This window comes from Rhinoderma darwinii, assembly GCF_050947455.1.
Source record: "Rhinoderma darwinii isolate aRhiDar2 chromosome 2 unlocalized genomic scaffold, aRhiDar2.hap1 SUPER_2_unloc_7, whole genome shotgun sequence".
In the NCBI taxonomy this organism is placed as follows: Eukaryota; Metazoa; Chordata; class Amphibia; order Anura; family Rhinodermatidae; genus Rhinoderma; species Rhinoderma darwinii.
Genome location: NW_027461731.1, coordinates 140543 through 158213, shown reverse-complemented (window position 1 = coordinate 158213; position 17671 = coordinate 140543). Strand labels below are relative to the sequence as shown.

Genomic DNA, 17671 nt, shown 5'->3' with positions numbered 1-17671 from the left:
ATGAGCTCAGACATCGTGGAGAGTTAAAGCAAAATTCTGATTTTAAAATAATAAATAATAGGCGTACTTAAAATCAGATTGCTCCTCCACCAGCAATACCCGAAACCTCACTTGAACTCATGGCCCCGCCCTCATCCGACTCAACTGAAAAGAGGGACGAGGCAGGAGAAGAACTACTGTCGCTGAGAGCTGAGCCAGCAACACTCACCTCGTACACGGGGAGCCCAGACTCGCACAGCCTCACCTGGGTCTCTCTCGGTTGACCGACTGGGTCCATGTCTGGTGGGTCCCCCAAGGGCCCCGCCTCTCCCCCCTGGGCCCGTGAAGGCCGGTCTAGAGGGGGAGGTTGTGCGCATGGCGGGGTGTCCGATAATACGGAGGGAGCAGTGCCCGTCCTCCTCACCAGTGCAGGCGAGGAGGGGGTCCCAGGAGGAGCCACATCTTTCCGCACGGACGTATCCATCTGCTCCTCCCCTGTCTCCCTCCTACTGGCACGTTCTTGCTTCCCCTTTTTACGGGGACCCACCTGTACCCAGTTTTCTCCTTCCGAGTCGGTCTCTAGAGACCCAGGATTAGGAGCAGGCCCGGCACCGCCTGAGCAACCAGCCGTCTGGGATGCCACAGGTTCATCGATGGCCTGCTCCTTTTCTGCCTTCCTCTTGGCCTGCCGTTTTTCCTTGGCGCTGGGCTCATTTTTATCCCCTGAGGTCGCTGGCTGAGAGGCACCTGTTTTGGCTTCGGCTAGCCGTACTCTTGAAGCCCAGGTACCTCTCTGCTCTTTCGCCGCAACAGCTTGTTCTCCTCCTTGAGGACGGGACTGCTCTGCTGGTGGAGCACGTGGGGGCACCTCGGGTTGCTCATCTTCTTCGCCTCGGTACCTATGTGGACAAGCATAATAAAGATGACCAGTTTTTTGACAAAAATTGCATTTTTTCTCTTCTGTACATTCTCTCATTGTGTGTTGTTTACTTCCACAGTTCCTGCAGGTGACATAGCAGTTAAAACTGGTATGTCCATAGGTACCGCAGGCCCTGCAGAAGTTTGGCATTCCTGAGAAATAGAGGTCGCCATTCACATTCCCAAGTTTAAAACGAGCAGGTGGTAGCTTCGTTTCTTGGGTGGAGGGGTCCTTTATTAGCGTAACAATAAATTTCCATTTGACGGTCCACACACCGCACTCGTTCATAACTCTCCCCAGCAGCTTAACGTTCTTAAAGTATGCAGCAAGAAACGCCGCCACTTCCTGATCTTTCACGTATGGGGAATACATTTTAATCACTACGAGTTTGGTTACTTCAAAAGCGTGTTCAATTACCTGGACTCCCAAGGCCATGAGTTCACCTTGTTGCCTCTCAGCTTTTCCCATGGCATCACGGAGGATTCCTTCTCCCATAAAAGTCACGTCGTACACTCCACGCCTTGGGTAGTCCTGGATCGCCAAAATCTCGTTCTTGTGGACCGCCAACCGCTTTTCCAAAATATCGTGGACAAGGAACTTGAGACCACGAGGACCGCCTCCACCCTCTGCCAAGATAAATCTTGCAGTATTCCTCAACCGGGCGTATACCGGCACCGCATCAGGTCCGCCTGCCATTTGCGTGGCCAGGTCGGTACCGCACAGCTTGCGCTGCGCCCTTTGGCTTTAAGGAGACACACCAAAGGGCTGGGGGGGGGGGATCGCAACTCGTTGCTCAGGACTAAGCCTCTCTCCCAAATAGCAGCACGGGGGTGAAGTCCAGGCGAACCTGGACGATCCCCCGAGGCCGAGAGAGAGGGTACCTGAGCACCTTCTGACTAAAAACCTCCTGTATAAATACACTTGGTCTTAGCCAAAAGGCCGAGAAGCGATAACCCGAACGGGCCGCGCGTTGACCGAGCCTGCCCAATACTGCTGTTCACCCCTTGCAGCGATTCAGCCTACTCCTAGGCAATTCCATGGGGCCCTGCAGGCTCACACACACTCACAGCTACTAAGCGGGAGGTGAATAAAGGCCGGAGAGGAAGCAAGACAGGATTTGCTTCTTTTGCTTGCACCACAATGCAGTGCTGAAAGAGGAGGAATCGACATAAAAACGCCTTCCTGGCAACGCCCAAATGCCCTCCTGCCGTGCAAACACTGGCAGCAGCAGCAGCAGCAGCAGTAAGTGCATGCCCACTGCCACCCCTTCTCCTTTCACACCTTGTATCAGCTTTAATCCAGTCCAGTGCTGCCTGCTGAGCAGCACTGACCAACACTGCCTGGGCCCAGGCTTTTATCTCTGAGGCCCCATTATGATGTCAGAAAGCTGGCTCTGGCTCCTGAGGTCTCCACTATGACACGTGCAAAGTTCCGTCTGAACTTTATATAAGACGGTGCGGCTCAGTCAGTCACTCAGTGTTGCCTGAGAGGGCAACACTGCAACAGCCGGCCCCCAGGCTGTCTTTTTTTTGCACAGCTAGTTGCCTCCAGGAGGCCACAAGAGGGAGACAAGGGACTGCAAAATGGAAAATAGGCATCCACCAACTTTACAGACAACTTGTTCTCCTTGCTCCTACAACCTCCATCCTTGCACAGTTTGTTATTCTTCCAGGTAACATAGTAACAAATCCAAATTGCTGCTCTCTTTGTAGGCAAGCAAGGGTTTGTTGCAACTGCAATTCTTACTTCTTCTTGAAATGTAGGGACCACAGTACATTCCATCACATCCATCTAGTGTACACAGGTAGGTCCATTGTGACGGGCGGGCGGGCGGGCTGGCTGCTTTAATGGCTGTTTGCTGTTCCCCTACTCCACTCCACTATTTGACTATGGTGCTGCATCAATCAGTGGCTGGCTCAGGTGCAGCTCTTTAACCTACCTAGGAGGGAGGGCGGAGAGAAGACAAGGAAGGTGAATGAGCTGTTCCAATGTGAAATGCCGGAAACACAGAAACACAGACGACACAAAACAAGAGGTGGCAATGTATTAATTAATTGCATTTAATAAATTAGCTCATTATCACACATGACTGTACAAATGCATTGTCCAACAGGTGTTGAAATAATGGGATTAAAAGGGGAGATCCCATCCGAAAGACAAAAACAATGGCAAACACAAAAAGCACTTTTGGAATCTGATTTTAGTAAACACATAAGGAAAGGGTGCACCGGTCCTGGAAATACTGCAATACCAGGTCAATGCGTGGAGTGGACAGAGCAAGCTCTATTTACATCTCCCTGTTCTAAAAATCCATTTAATATATGGTCCCCAGTTAGGGGACGTATCAGATATTAAACTGATAAGAACAGATACTACACTTGATCTTAGCCAAAAGGCCGAGAAGCGATAACCCGAACGGGCCGCGCGTTGACCGAGCCTGCCCAATACTGCTGTTCACCCCTTGCAGCGATTCAGCCTACTCCTAGGCAATTCCATGGGGCCCTGCAGGCTCACACACACTCACAGCTACTAAGCGGGAGGTGAATAAAGGCCGGAGAGGAAGCAAGACAGGATTTGCTTCTTTTGCTTGCACCACAATGCAGTGCTGAAAGAGGAGGAATCGACATAAAAACGCCTTCCTGGCAACGCCCAAATGCCCTCCTGCCGTGCAAACACTGGCAGCAGCAGCAGCAGCAGCAGCAGTAAGTGCATGCCCACTGCCACCCCTTCTCCTTTCACACCTTGTATCAGCTTTAATCCAGTCCAGTGCTGCCTGCTGAGCAGCACTGACCAACACTGCCTGGGCCCAGGCTTTTATCTCTGAGGCCCCATTATGATGTCAGAAAGCTGGCTCTGGCTCCTGAGGTCTCCACTATGACACGTGCAAAGTTCCGTCTGAACTTTATATAAGACGGTGCGGCTCAGTCAGTCACTCAGTGTTGCCTGAGAGGGCAACACTGCAACAGCCGGCCCCCAGGCTGTCTTTTTTTTGCACAGCTAGTTGCCTCCAGGAGGCCACAAGAGGGAGACAAGGGACTGCAAAATGGAAAATAGGCATCCACCAACTTTACAGACAACTTGTTCTCCTTGCTCCTACAACCTCCATCCTTGCACAGTTTGTTATTCTTCCAGGTAACATAGTAACAAATCCAAATTGCTGCTCTCTTTGTAGGCAAGCAAGGGTTTGTTGCAACTGCAATTCTTACTTCTTCTTGAAATGTAGGGACCACAGTACATTCCATCACATCCATCTAGTGTACACAGGTAGGTCCATTGTGACGGGCGGGCGGGCGGGCGGGCTGGCTGCTTTAATGGCTGTTTGCTGTTCCCCTACTCCACTCCACTATTTGACTATGGTGCTGCATCAATCAGTGGCTGGCTCAGGTGCAGCTCTTTAACCTACCTAGGAGGGAGGGCGGAGAGAAGACAAGGAAGGTGAATGAGCTGTTCCAATGTGAAATGCCGGAAACACAGAAACACAGACGACACAAAACAAGAGGTGGCAATGTATTAATTAATTGCATTTAATAAATTAGCTCATTATCACACATGACTGTACAAATGCATTGTCCAACAGGTGTTGAAATAATGGGATTAAAAGGGGAGATCCCATCCGAAAGACAAAAACAATGGCAAACACAAAAAGCACTTTTGGAATCTGATTTTAGTAAACACATAAGGAAAGGGTGCACCGGTCCTGGAAATACTGCAATACCAGGTCAATGCGTGGAGTGGACAGAGCAAGCTCTATTTCCATCTCCCTGTTCTAAAAATCCATTTAATATATGGTCCCCAGATAGGGGACGTATCAGATATTAAACTGATAAGAACAGATTTTTGAGTTGACTACCCCAACAAAGGAGGTAACCGTTTATTTAAAATTTTGAACAAATTTACAATAAATCAATACATTTCATCAAAAATTTACATAAATTTACAATCATGGTTTTTAATACAGATAAATACAAATTGTCAAATAAAAACAATTTATAAAAGGGCACTTGGTGGCATCATATTATGGAACTCCATTCACTTAAAAACCATTTTCTACATAAAACAGGAGAGAGTTTTTTATCTAAAAGAAAATATTTGTACATTTCATTAAGACAAATGGCTAAAACATCTTCCACAGCTAAAACTTCATGCTTAAATAATAAAATGTTTCTGGCCGCCCACAGAGCTGCTTTTACGCAGTTGGTGATCTTCCATGCCATCATTTTTCGAGTCTGTGTTGGGCATTCCAGGCATCCATATAAAACGCCATCACTTGTGTATCTCCGAAGTCCTGTAATCTTCTGTACCAAGGGGAGGATTCTTGTCCATATCAATTGCGCGTAAAAACATTCCCAGAATAGGTGGTAGACTGTCTCGTCATCTCTACATCCTCCCCTTGGACACGCAGCCGAGTTGGTCAGTCCCCTTCGATGCTGGAATGCCCGGCATGGAAGACACTCGTGGGCACAGCTCCAGGCCAGATCTTTCTGTGGGTTAAAAAGATATTTAGCGCTCACCATCTTCCATATTTCTTTGCATTTTTGTTCATTAAAATTACTGATGGGAGCTACTAAAACATTTTCTTTTATCTTTTTTAAAATTCCTTTACTATTTTTTACTTCGTTAATATTTTTGTCTTTTAAGTTAAAAAGGTTTACAATTTTTTCTAAAATCTTATACTGGCCAGAAAGGTTAAAAGCATACGGGGAGCTTAAAACCGTGGAGAACCAACCGTTCCTCCTCATAAAATAACCTGTGTTAAAACGTATAAAATATGACCAGTAGTGTTCCTTAAAAACTGCATTAAGACATAAAGTAAAAAATTTTATTAAAAGGAATGCTTTTATATCGGGGAAATCTTTCCCCCCCATTGGTTTGGGTAATATTACCTTCTCTCTCCTGAGCTTTTCCATCCTGGAGTTCCATAAAAATGTAAAACATGCTTTAATTATTTTTTTCAATAAAATCTCAGGGGGAGGGAATACCATACTTAAATATAATAAAATAGGTAAAATCACCATTTTTGTAATTAAAACCTTTCCCTCCATTGTTAACTTTCTCATGTTCCACATGCAAATTTTCTGATTGACTTTTTGTGCCACCAAGTCCCAACTGGTAAAACCATTATTTGACTCATTGAAGGAGACTCCTAAAATTTGTACAGACTCTGACACAGGGACTGGAATGTCCATTAAAACCATTTTGCCGATATTTAAGATGTTACTTTTATTAAAATTTACTAAAAAACCGGAGGAGCAACAGAATTGGTAAATCTGTTTAAAAGATTTCTGTAATGACAGGGTGTCCCTGCAAAGGACCGCGACATCGTCCATGTACCCCACCACTTTAGCCTCTAGTCCCCCCCCGCCCGGCAGGGGGACTCCGCTTATCTGCTTATCCTTTCTTAACCTGCAGAGTAGAGGCTCGATCGCACAAATAAAAAGTAGTGGGGACAAGGGACACCCCTGCTTCACTCCGGAATTTAAAAGGACATCCTGTGTCTTAAAACCCTTTACTAAAATTTTGCTAGTACAATTTTCATAAAAGGCCTTCAGAGACTGTAAAAAACCTTCCGGTATACCCATTTTTTCTAAAACCTTAAAAAGATAAAAATGTGACACTCTATCGAAGGCTTTCTCAAAATCTATAGATAAAATTGCCATTTTACCTCCTCTCTCTTTCGTGTCACTGATCACATCTTTTAAAAGGTTTAAATTATCCCATATACTCCTCCCGGGTATCCCACAGACCTGATTGGAGTGTATGATCTGGCCTATCACTGCTTTTAATCTGTTCGCACATATCTTCGCCATTACTTTGTAGTCAGAGTTTAGCAAAGTGATAGGCCTCCAATTTTTAATGTCTGTTTTGTCCCCCTTTTTGTAAAGCAGGGACACTTCGCCTTTCTTCCAGGACCCTGGGAGGGCTTTTGTTCTAAAAACTTGGGTAAAAAGAGGGTGGAGATCCTCTTTTAAAATACCATAAAATATAACATAGAATTCTATAGGTATACCGTCAGGGCCAGGGACTTTACCTGTTTTAAAACTCTTTGTAGTTTCTAAAATCTCCTGTTCCGTAATATCCTGTAATAAAAACACTTGGGAAGCAGGATTTAAAACAGCATCCACCTCCTTCAATGAGTCATTCATAAAATCAACATCAACATGTTTTGTATTAAAAAGATCCGCATAAAAACCGTGCACCTTTTTTAAAATGTTTTGGGTATTTGTTTCCCCATCTATCTCATTTAACAGGGTATGCTTATCATTTATTTTCTTGAAGAAGTACCTGGAGCAGGTCTCATTTTCTTCAAGATGTTTTACCTTAGAGCGAAAGATTATCTCCTTTCCCCTCTGCTCCAGGCACTGGGAGATTTCTTTTTTAATTTCGGTGATCTCCTTCTCCACCTGCATACCCTGTTCTCTGAACTTGTATTGGGTCTGCAGACGGGTATTTAAATTAGCATAAAATTCAAATTTTTCTTTTGCTTTCTTCATCCCAGCTTTAATAAAAAAATCTCTTATCTTTATTTTCATTTTTTCCCACCAGGAAACAATTGGCATATTGAGATGTCTTACCCGTCTGCAGCCCTTATAAAAGGTGATAAAATCGGATAAAATTTGCGGATCCTCTAAAAGGGATACGTTTAATTTCCAGGCTTTCTTCGGAGTTCTCCTTTGATCGTTCAAATTAACTTTAAAATATAAAAGTTTATGGTCAGAAAACACGTTAGAATTAAGATCACATTTAAAAGGCAGTATTTGATAAGAGCAAAAAATAAAATCAATCCTGGAGCTGCAGTTTACATTGCTCCAGGTGACGCCGTCCTCTTCAGGTAGATCCCTATTGCATTTTTTAAAAACATCAGTAAGTTTAAAATCCACTGTAATATCTTTTAAAATAGACGGGGTTTTATCATAATTTCGACTTACTGAATTAGGGAACCGGCGTTCCCCCTTTAAAATACAATTAAAATCACCCGCTAAAACAAGTGGTTCTGAATCATTGATAAAAAGGGGTAAAATTTCCAGCATTTTTGCTCTTTCTTTTTTGTCTGTAGAACCATAAAAGTTTAAAAACTGCCATCTAACACCGTTTATAAAAGCTTTGACCATTAAAATTCTGCCTGGTAAAATTTCATAAAAACGATCAATTAAAACGTTCCCTTTGAATAAAATGGCGACACCTGCGGCTTTTGATTCATTGGACCCGGACCACACTGAAGGTCCGAGTCTCCAGTCTTCCTCATATTTTTTATAATTCATGCGGTGAGGTATGCAGCATTCCTGTAGGAAAAACACTGAGGCGGTAAAAACAGAAAGGTAGTTAAAAAGGGCAGCTCTTCTTGTCTGTGAGTGCACGCTTCTTACATTAAGGGAAAGACCACATAACTCAGCCATGAGGAAAAGGGAGAGAGACAGTCTATTTTTATCTTACCCGAGGAGGCCTCAGCAGTCCTCCGCGTCGCCAGACACCCCACTCGAGCTCTCATCATCATCTTTCCTCGAGTCAAATGTGCGCATCGATGAGGTTTGAGAGGAAGTCCCGTCACTCAGCTGACCCCCCTCACCTAAGGCACTTCTTGAAAATGGGTCCCAGACGGACTCAACGGGTAAAATTCGGCAATCTCTGGCAGCGTCCTCCCCTTCTATAGGGGCAGGAATCGCGCTTCTTGACGTCTCAGGGACCACGCTTACCTCGGAGGCAGCTGTCCCTATATCCCCCAACTGTCTGGAAGGGGGGGGACCTTTAGCTGTCGCTTCCGGGGGCTCGTCAGCTGGTTTCCCTGCCTTCAACCTGGCAGGTACTCCCATCGGCACCCCCGCTGCCACCTCCGAGTACGCCCTACGTCTCTTGGTGAGAGCTGCCGCTCCGCCCGGGACCTCTGCCTCAGGTACAGGCTGACCCAGCATCTCTTGCAGGCCAGTAGGATCAGCTTCATCCGAACTACCCTGTGCCCCAGTCTCCTGGGGGGGCTCTTTCGTCCGCTGATCACTGGCTCTGCGTTTTTGTCGCCTCTGCTCTTTAGGGTCACCTGTTTGGGGGGGTCTGCTGGAGGTATCCATATCATCTTGCTCGCCTCCTTGGGGTTCCTCTCCTTGTACAGGGGTGATCTGGCCTGCGGGCCGCTCGGGACGCCTTGGCCGGTCCTCGGGTTGTTCCGACTCTTTAGATCTGTGGGGACAAGTAGCATACAGGTGACCAACTCGGCTGCAAAAACGGCACCTTTTCCCCAGAGGGCAAGTTTTGGTCTCGTGCTCAGAGCTGCCGCAGTTCCTACAGGTGCTGTCACAAGACTCCTTGGTGTGACCGTACTTTTGGCACTTCCTACAGAATGGAGGCATCCCTGAAAAATAAAAGTCTCCGGCCATATCACCTATTTTAAAACGTGCTGGCGGCAACATTATCCCTCCTGTAAAATTGGCATCTTTATAACACGTTACATTGAATCTCCACTTTGAGGTCCATACACCAACCTCGTTCATTACTTTGCCAATACATTTCACAGTTTTAAAATAAGGGAATAAAAAGGACATCACTTCTTTTAAGTCGGCAAAAGGGCAGTACATCTTTATAACTATCATTTTAGTGATGTCCATAACGTGCTCATAAAAATCAACACCGTCCAGTCTCGGGTCATTTTTTACCGTATAAGCCGCCAGCAGATCTCGGAATACTCCATTCTGTATGAAAGTAACGTCGTATGTCCTCCTTCTTGGGTAATCCTGCACCGCCAAAATTTCTCTCTTCTGGATGTTGAAGATACCAACAAGTACGGTCTCCACCACGAATTTTAAGCCGCAGGTCGTCGCCTTCTCCTCCGATAGCACTACACGAATTGTGTTTTTAATCCGGGCATAAGCCGGTATCTCACATGGATCCTCGTCCATGGTGAGTAAGGTTTTTTTGAAATCGTTACGCTACTCCTTAGTAGGCGCAACTTTGGGCGCAACTCCCCTTTTCGGCCGAAGCCTACACGGGGGTATGTGGATCGCAACCCGTTGCTCAGGACTAAGCCTCTCTCCCAAATAGCAGCACGGGGGTGAAGTCCAGGCGAACCTGGACGATCCCCCGAGGCCGAGAGAGAGGGTACCTGAGCACCTCCTAACCAAGACCAGGCAGCACTGACTACAAGTAATCAGAACTACACTTGATCTCAGCCAGAAGGCCGAGAAGCGATAACCCGAACGGGCCGCGCGTTGACCGAGCCTGCCCAATACTGCTGTTCACCCCTTGCAGCGATTCAGCCTACTCCTAGGCAATTCCATGGGGCCCTGCAGGCTCACACACACTCACAGCTACTAAGCGGGAGGTGAATAAAGGCCGGAGAGGAAGCAAGACAGGATTTGCTTCTTTTGCTTGCACCACAATGCAGTGCTGAAAGAGGAGGAATCGACATAAAAACGCCTTCCTGGCAACGCCCAAATGCCCTCCTGCCGTGCAAACACTGGCAGCAGCAGCAGCAGCAGCAGCAGTAAGTGCATGCCCACTGCCACCCCTTCTCCTTTCACACCTTGTATCAGCTTTAATCCAGTCCAGTGCTGCCTGCTGAGCAGCACTGACCAACACTGCCTGGGCCCAGGCTTTTATCTCTGAGGCCCCATTATGATGTCAGAAAGCTGGCTCTGGCTCCTGAGGTCTCCACTATGACACGTGCAAAGTTCCGTCTGAACTTTATATAAGACGGTGCGGCTCAGTCAGTCACTCAGTGTTGCCTGAGAGGGCAACACTGCAACAGCCGGCCCCCAGGCTGTCTTTTTTTTGCACAGCTAGTTGCCTCCAGGAGGCCACAAGAGGGAGACAAGGGACTGCAAAATGGAAAATAGGCATCCACCAACTTTACAGACAACTTGTTCTCCTTGCTCCTACAACCTCCATCCTTGCACAGTTTGTTATTCTTCCAGGTAACATAGTAACAAATCCAAATTGCTGCTCTCTTTGTAGGCAAGCAAGGGTTTGTTGCAACTGCAATTCTTACTTCTTCTTGAAATGTAGGGACCACAGTACATTCCATCACATCCATCTAGTGTACACAGGTAGGTCCATTGTGACGGGCGGGCGGGCGGGCGGGCTGGCTGCTTTAATGGCTGTTTGCTGTTCCCCTACTCCACTCCACTATTTGACTATGGTGCTGCATCAATCAGTGGCTGGCTCAGGTGCAGCTCTTTAACCTACCTAGGAGGGAGGGCGGAGAGAAGACAAGGAAGGTGAATGAGCTGTTCCAATGTGAAATGCCGGAAACACAGAAACACAGACGACACAAAACAAGAGGTGGCAATGTATTAATTAATTGCATTTAATAAATTAGCTCATTATCACACATGACTGTACAAATGCATTGTCCAACAGGTGTTGAAATAATGGGATTAAAAGGGGAGATCCCATCCGAAAGACAAAAACAATGGCAAACACAAAAAGCACTTTTGGAATCTGATTTTAGTAAACACATAAGGAAAGGGTGCACCGGTCCTGGAAATACTGCAATACCAGGTCAATGCGTGGAGTGGACAGAGCAAGCTCTATTTCCATCTCCCTGTTCTAAAAATCCATTTAATATATGGTCCCCAGATAGGGGACGTATCAGATATTAAACTGATAAGAACAGATAAGGTTTCAACAAAGTTTTTTATTGGCAAAAATATTATATTTTACAGACTTTTTTTTAAAATTGAAACCACAAGATAAAATCAATGGCATAATACATAAATATTCATACATTTAAATGAATACAAAAGTAATAATAATAAGACCAGTAATACAGATGTTATAATAAAAGTACAGAACAATAGCAGGATAAAATTTATACAGGGCATAAAAGACATAAAAGAATAAAACCATTTTTATTTACAATGTTATGGTATTCCACATTTGCAAACACCACATGGATGTTGCTTCTTTTACCCCTAGCTGCTTTTTGTCCCTAAGATAATAAATGTACATTTCACTTAGGGCATATTTCACACAATTTTTAACGTCAATAAAATCATGTTTAAAAAGCAGAATGTTCCTAACCTTCCAGATGGCATTCTTAAAACAGTTTAAAATGATCCAACAGACCATTTGCTGTTTAAAACTTGGGCAGTTAAAAAGACCATAAAACACGTATTCAAATTTAAGATCTTTAAGACCGCAGGCCCATTTCAGCAATGGGCCTACCTTCCTCCAAACCTCCTGTGCATATGGGCAGTTCCAAAACAGGTGCATTACCGTCTCGTCGTCACCACACCTGTCTCTCGGGCACTTGGCTCTCGCCACCAGTCCTCGCCTATGCTGGAATTCACGGGTAGGGAGGCACTGGTGAACGATTGCCCAGGCAAGGTCCTTGTGCACATTTGCCATAAATTTTCCGAAAACGTTTCGCCACACCACCTTGGACCTTGCCTGTGAGAAGTTTGAAACTGCCAGTGTATCCTCCTGCCGCCTACAGGAGAGTGACACTTTTTTCTGGTCCCCCAATATGTCAGGCTCCAATTCTTGGAGACCTAGGAGCCTGACAGTCTTTTCGAGCACCGCATATTGTTTTGGGGGACACAGAAGCACAGGAGAATTCAAAGGGACACGAAACCATCGTTTAAAAATCATGCCCGTAGCGTACTTTAAAAAGTAGCTAAAAATACCATCAGAATTATACATTTTAAAACAGAAGCAAAAGTATTTAATGTAAAAGAAGTTAAAAAGGTTAGGAACATCTCTCCCGCCATTGTCCTTACATCTGTACATAAAATCACGTTTTAGTTTTTCCATTTTGGAACCCCATAAAAACATAAAACAGATCCTGGTCACTTTTTTAATATATAAAATTGTTGGAGGGAAAACCATAGCTACATAAAGCATTATGGGTAATAAAACAGATTTAATTATTAAAACTTTTCCCTCCATGGTGAGATTTCTCAAATTCCACATTAAAACCTTTTTTTCCATTTTGGCAATTACTGAATCCCAATTGGGTCTCCCATCGTTTTCTTGATTAAAAACAATTCCTAAAATTTTTATCTGATCCTGCTGCATGTTAACTCCTGGTGTCACAGAGGAATCCCATACACCAGTATAAAAACAGTCACATTTATCAACGTTTAATTTAAAACCAGAGGCTTCACAAAAAAAGCCGGTGTTCCTCAATGCCCTTCTCATGGAAGCGGCGTCTGGGCATAGGATGGTGGCGTCATCCATATAGCCTAGGATTTTTACCTGGTTCCCCCTTCCTCCAGGTATGGGCACGCCTCTGATGACTTTATCATCTCTTATTAGGGTGAACAGAGGTTCTATGGCACAAATAAAAAGGAGCGGAGACAACGGGCACCCCTGTTTCACCCCTGATAAAAGAGGAACACCTTTAGTTAAAAATCCGTTGATAGAAATTTGGCTAAAACAGGATCGATATAAAAGCTTAATACGTGTTAAAATAATTTCAGGAACAGCCATCTTTTTAAGAACCATAAAAAGATATTCATGGGAGACCCGGTCAAAAGCCTTCTCGAAATCTAAGGATAAAATAGCAAGACTTTGACCCCTTTCTTTAAAATACCAAATGATGTCACGTAAAATATTCAGGGACTCAGTAATTGACCTCCCAGGTACCCCACATACCTGGTTTGGATGGATTAATTTATGAATAAAAGGTTTAAAACGGATTGTTATTAGTTTAGCTAAAATTTTACAATCAACGTTTAAAAGAGTAATAGGACGCCAGTTTTTTAACTGGTCCTTCTCACCTTTTTTAAAAATTAAGGACACAATCCCCCTCCTCCAGGAAGGGGGCAGCTCTTCAGTAATAAAAACTTCCTTATACAATAAAAACATGTCATTCTTTAAAATTTCCCAAAAAGCATGATAAAATTCGATGGGCAGACCATCTTCCCCAGGAGCTTTCCCATTAGAAAAACTTTTAAAAGCAAATAAAAGTTCCTCCAAAGTAATATTACGGGATAAAACTTCCTGGTCTAAAATATCTAGCTTGGCATCAAGGGAATTAAGAACATGTTCTAAAAAGGAAGGATCAATATTTTTCTTGTTAAAAAGAGATTGGTAGAAATTAAAAGCAGAATTTAAAATGCCGACCATAGTGGTTTCTCCTTCAAGGTTTAAAATGACATCTCGTTTATCCATTACCTTTTTGAAGAAGAACCGGGAACACTTCTCGCCATCCTCGAGGTGCTTTACATGTGAATTAAAAATTATTTGTTTCCCTTTCTCTTCTATGGCATGTTTTATTTCAGCTTTAAGATTTAAGATATCATCATCAACATCCATACCAATCTCCTTCAATTTAAAAAGTACATGTAAACGTTTATTAAGAACATAAAACCATTGTTTTTTCTCTTTTGCTTTCTTCTTACCTGCTCGAATAAAAAAAGCTCTGATTTTGGGTTTAATGCCCTCCCACCAGTGTAGCATAGGCTGACTGGGCGCTCTATGGGACTGCCAACACTGGTAGGTCCGCACAAACTCCTCTTTAATGATGGGGTCCTCCAGGAGTGTGGTGTTTAGTCTCCAGGGACCCCTACAAGCTTTTTGCTCTCCCTCTAGCTCCAGGTGCACCGAAAGGAGCTTGTGATCAGATAAAATATTTGTTAAAAGCAAACATTTTTTGGGAATAAAACTATTAGAAGTGAAAATAAAATCAATTCTGGAGCTCACTCTTCCATTGGACCAGGTGGGGCCTGGGTCCGCAGGCAAGAGTTCCCTCCAGCAATCTTTCAGTTTAAAATCACCAATAAAGTTCTTGAGCAGGTAAGAAGTACGGTCAATTTTTCGATTAAAATCCCCACCCTGCCGGTGTTCTCCATCTCGTACACAGTTAAAATCACCACCCACCAGCAGGGGGGTAGACCCAACACAAAACAATGGTAAAATCTCTAATAGTTCTGCCCTCTCCTGTTTGGTAGGAGGGGCATAAACGTTTAAAACACGAATTAAAATTCCATTAAAAAGCAAATGTATTAAAATAGCTCTGCCGGGCATGATTTCAGTCACTGTTTGGATGGAGATAAAACGACCTCGGCAGAGCAATCCAACCCCCGCAGAGCGACAGTCATTTCCACCAGACCAGACTGAGGGGCCTAGTTTCCAGTCCATCTTTAAATCTTGATATTCCAAGTCATTAGGGATTCCACATTCTTGAAGCAGGCAAAGGTCAAAGTCCACAGTCTCTAAAAATGAAAATAAAGCAGTCCTGCGAACAGGTCTCTTTAGGGACCTCACATTTAGTGAGGCGACTTTGATAGGAACCAACATAATCTTAGTTGAGGTCAGAGTCCGAACCAGAAGAGTCGTACTCGGAGATCAGCTGCGAATCTGGACCCCCTTTTTGAGGGGTCAATAAATCTTTAATGTAGGCAGGGTCAGAGCCAGATACGTGGGCGGCTCCAACCCCCACACTGCTTTCGTCTGAACTCCGGTAGGCAGCTTTCCTCCGAACTCCGGACTCCTCTTCCTCTCGTTGTCTCTTCGCAGAATGGCTCCTATCCATCTCCTCGAAGTCGCTCTCACCCATCTCTGGCCCCTGGCTGAAGATATCGCTGATGTCTCTACTGGGCAGCTGCACAGGGGCCTGTGAGGACCCATCACTTTTGGCAACCTTTGCCTGCTTATGGGGAGCCTTCATCGCAAGCCCCTCCACAACCGCAGTGGAGGAACTTTGCTCTGGCCCCCCCGTTGACCGGCAATGGTCAAAACGAGGCTCCAATCCAGCATGTTTGGGGGTTTTCTTAATAGAGCCCTCGTTTGACACAGAGTGTCTCCGCTCCATGCCCACACTCTTGGGACAGGCGTCAGGTCTTACCGCAGAACCTACGGAAGCACGACGCCTGTCGCTAGCCACTGCCTCAACAGGGTCCACTGCAGGCGGAGCAGAGGACCCGTCTGCAGAGGTGCCGGTCAACTTATGTCCAGCGGAGTCAGAATTCCTCCTGCTCTGCCTGGACCCGGTGGAATCCCTATGGCCGTCCCTCGAGGCTGACATCGGTGGGCCCCCCGATGGAGCTGTGAAGGACTTTGGCCTGGACCCCTCAGTCGTCAATGCTCGTTTTTGGGCATTACCAGCAGCATCTGCACATGTTGCAAACCGCCGCTCTGGCCCTGGTCTGGGTGGCCCAGATTTCGCTCTGCGGGGGCAGTCTTTAAAAGCATGCCCAGTCATGCCGCATAGATTGCACAATACCTCGGAACTGCATTTTGCCGCTACGTGTCCAACCTGGCCACACCTATTACACTGCACCACATGGGGCCGGTCACAATGTTCTCTGGTGTGGCCATATCTCAAGCAGTTCCGGCAGGCTATTGGCATCTGGGGGTAAAATAAGAATCCTCGATTCTTCCCAATGGCAAAGTTCTGGGGTGGGTGATGTAAGCCTCCAATGCCACTGGGATCCTGGCGGAACTTCACCCAATATTTCCTTTTGCCATTCCAGAAGCTCTGGGTGTTCAAGATTTTGTGTGAGAAGCGGACCTCCCTGCAGTAACGACTGAGGAAGGTTTCAATGTCACACTCTGAGACAAATGGACTGAACATGCACATCACGAGCGGGACTTCTTCCTCCCCGTAGAGGAATAAAAAGTTCAGTCCATTTAGCCGCTCCTCACTCTGGTCCGCATCAGACAGTCTCTTGTGCATGTTATCGCAACATGCCGCGGCCGTAAAGGATATGGTGTACCGACCGCGGCTTTCCTGGTCGTTGAGACACAGGATGTCCGCCCGCTTCAGCCCCAGGAAGTCCAGCAGAATCACCTCCACAATGAAGCGAAGGTTCTTCCGCTGACGATGGCCTTCTTCCACCTCTATGCGGACGGACTGGCGCAACCGGGTGTCCCCGGATGCGAAACCAAACGTAAATGGCATTTTCAGTGCCTGGGGGCTAAGCCTGTCCCTTATAGCAGCAAGGGCTCAGATTCCACAATTAAGTGAAACCCTCCCCCAAGGCCAAGGATTAGGGTACCCCAGACACCTACGAAGCCCGATAAACGCCCTTGGAATGCTCTTATAACGCCTCAAGGCCGGTTGACCTCTTGGATAAGGCGCGATCGCCGCTCGTTGTCCGGGGGCTAAGCCCACTCCCCAAATAGCAGCAAGGGGGTGAAGTCTCTCTGTTAAAAGAGACGATCCCCCAAGGCCAAGGAGCAGGGTACCCCGGACACCTCCCAACAAAACCAGATGCAGAAATACTACACCCGATCTTGCCAAAAGGCCGAGAAGCGATAACCCGAACGGACCGCGCGTTGACCGAGCCTGCCCAATACTGCTGTTCACCCCTTGCAGCGATTCAGCCTACTCCTAGGCAATTCCATGGGGCCCTGCAGGCTCACACACACTCACAGCTACTAAGCGGGAGGTGAATAAAGGCCGGAGAGGAAGCAAGACAGGATTTGCTTCTTTTGCTTGCACCACAATGCAGTGCTGAAAGAGGAGGAATCGACATAAAAACGCCTTCCTGGCAACGCCCAAATGCCCTCCTGCCGTGCAAACACTGGCAGCAGCAGCAGCAGCAGTAAGTGCATGCCCACTGCCACCCCTTCTCCTTTCACACCTTGTATCAGCTTTAATCCAGTCCAGTGCTGCCTGCTGAGCAGCACTGAACAACACTGCCTGGGCCCAGGCTTTTATCTCTGAGGCCCCATTATGATGTCAGAAAGCTGGCTCTGGCTCCTGAGGTCTCCACTATGACACGTGCAAAGTTCCGTCTGAACTTTATATAAGACGGTGCGGCTCAGTCAGTCACTCAGTGTTGCCTGAGAGGGCAACACTGCAACAGCCGGCCCCCAGGCTGTCTTTTTTTTGCACAG

At 46.0% G+C, this 17671-nt stretch overlaps 3 non-coding genes across 3 annotated transcripts; all 3 read right to left on the bottom strand.

Annotated features, from left to right (window-relative positions):
- Positions 1-3115: 3115 nt before the first annotated feature.
- On the bottom strand, positions 3116-3306 carry LOC142682013 (U2 spliceosomal RNA). Its single transcript, XR_012853828.1, has one exon. It is a non-coding gene; the product is annotated as a U2 spliceosomal RNA (small nuclear RNA).
- A 1273-nt stretch (positions 3307-4579) lies between these two features.
- On the bottom strand, positions 4580-4765 carry LOC142682053 (U2 spliceosomal RNA). The gene has a single exon (XR_012853863.1). It is a non-coding gene; the product is annotated as a U2 spliceosomal RNA (small nuclear RNA).
- A 6581-nt stretch (positions 4766-11346) lies between these two features.
- On the bottom strand, positions 11347-11538 carry LOC142682065 (U2 spliceosomal RNA). The gene has a single exon (XR_012853873.1). It is a non-coding gene; the product is annotated as a U2 spliceosomal RNA (small nuclear RNA).
- Between the last annotated feature and the right edge of the window lie 6133 nt (positions 11539-17671).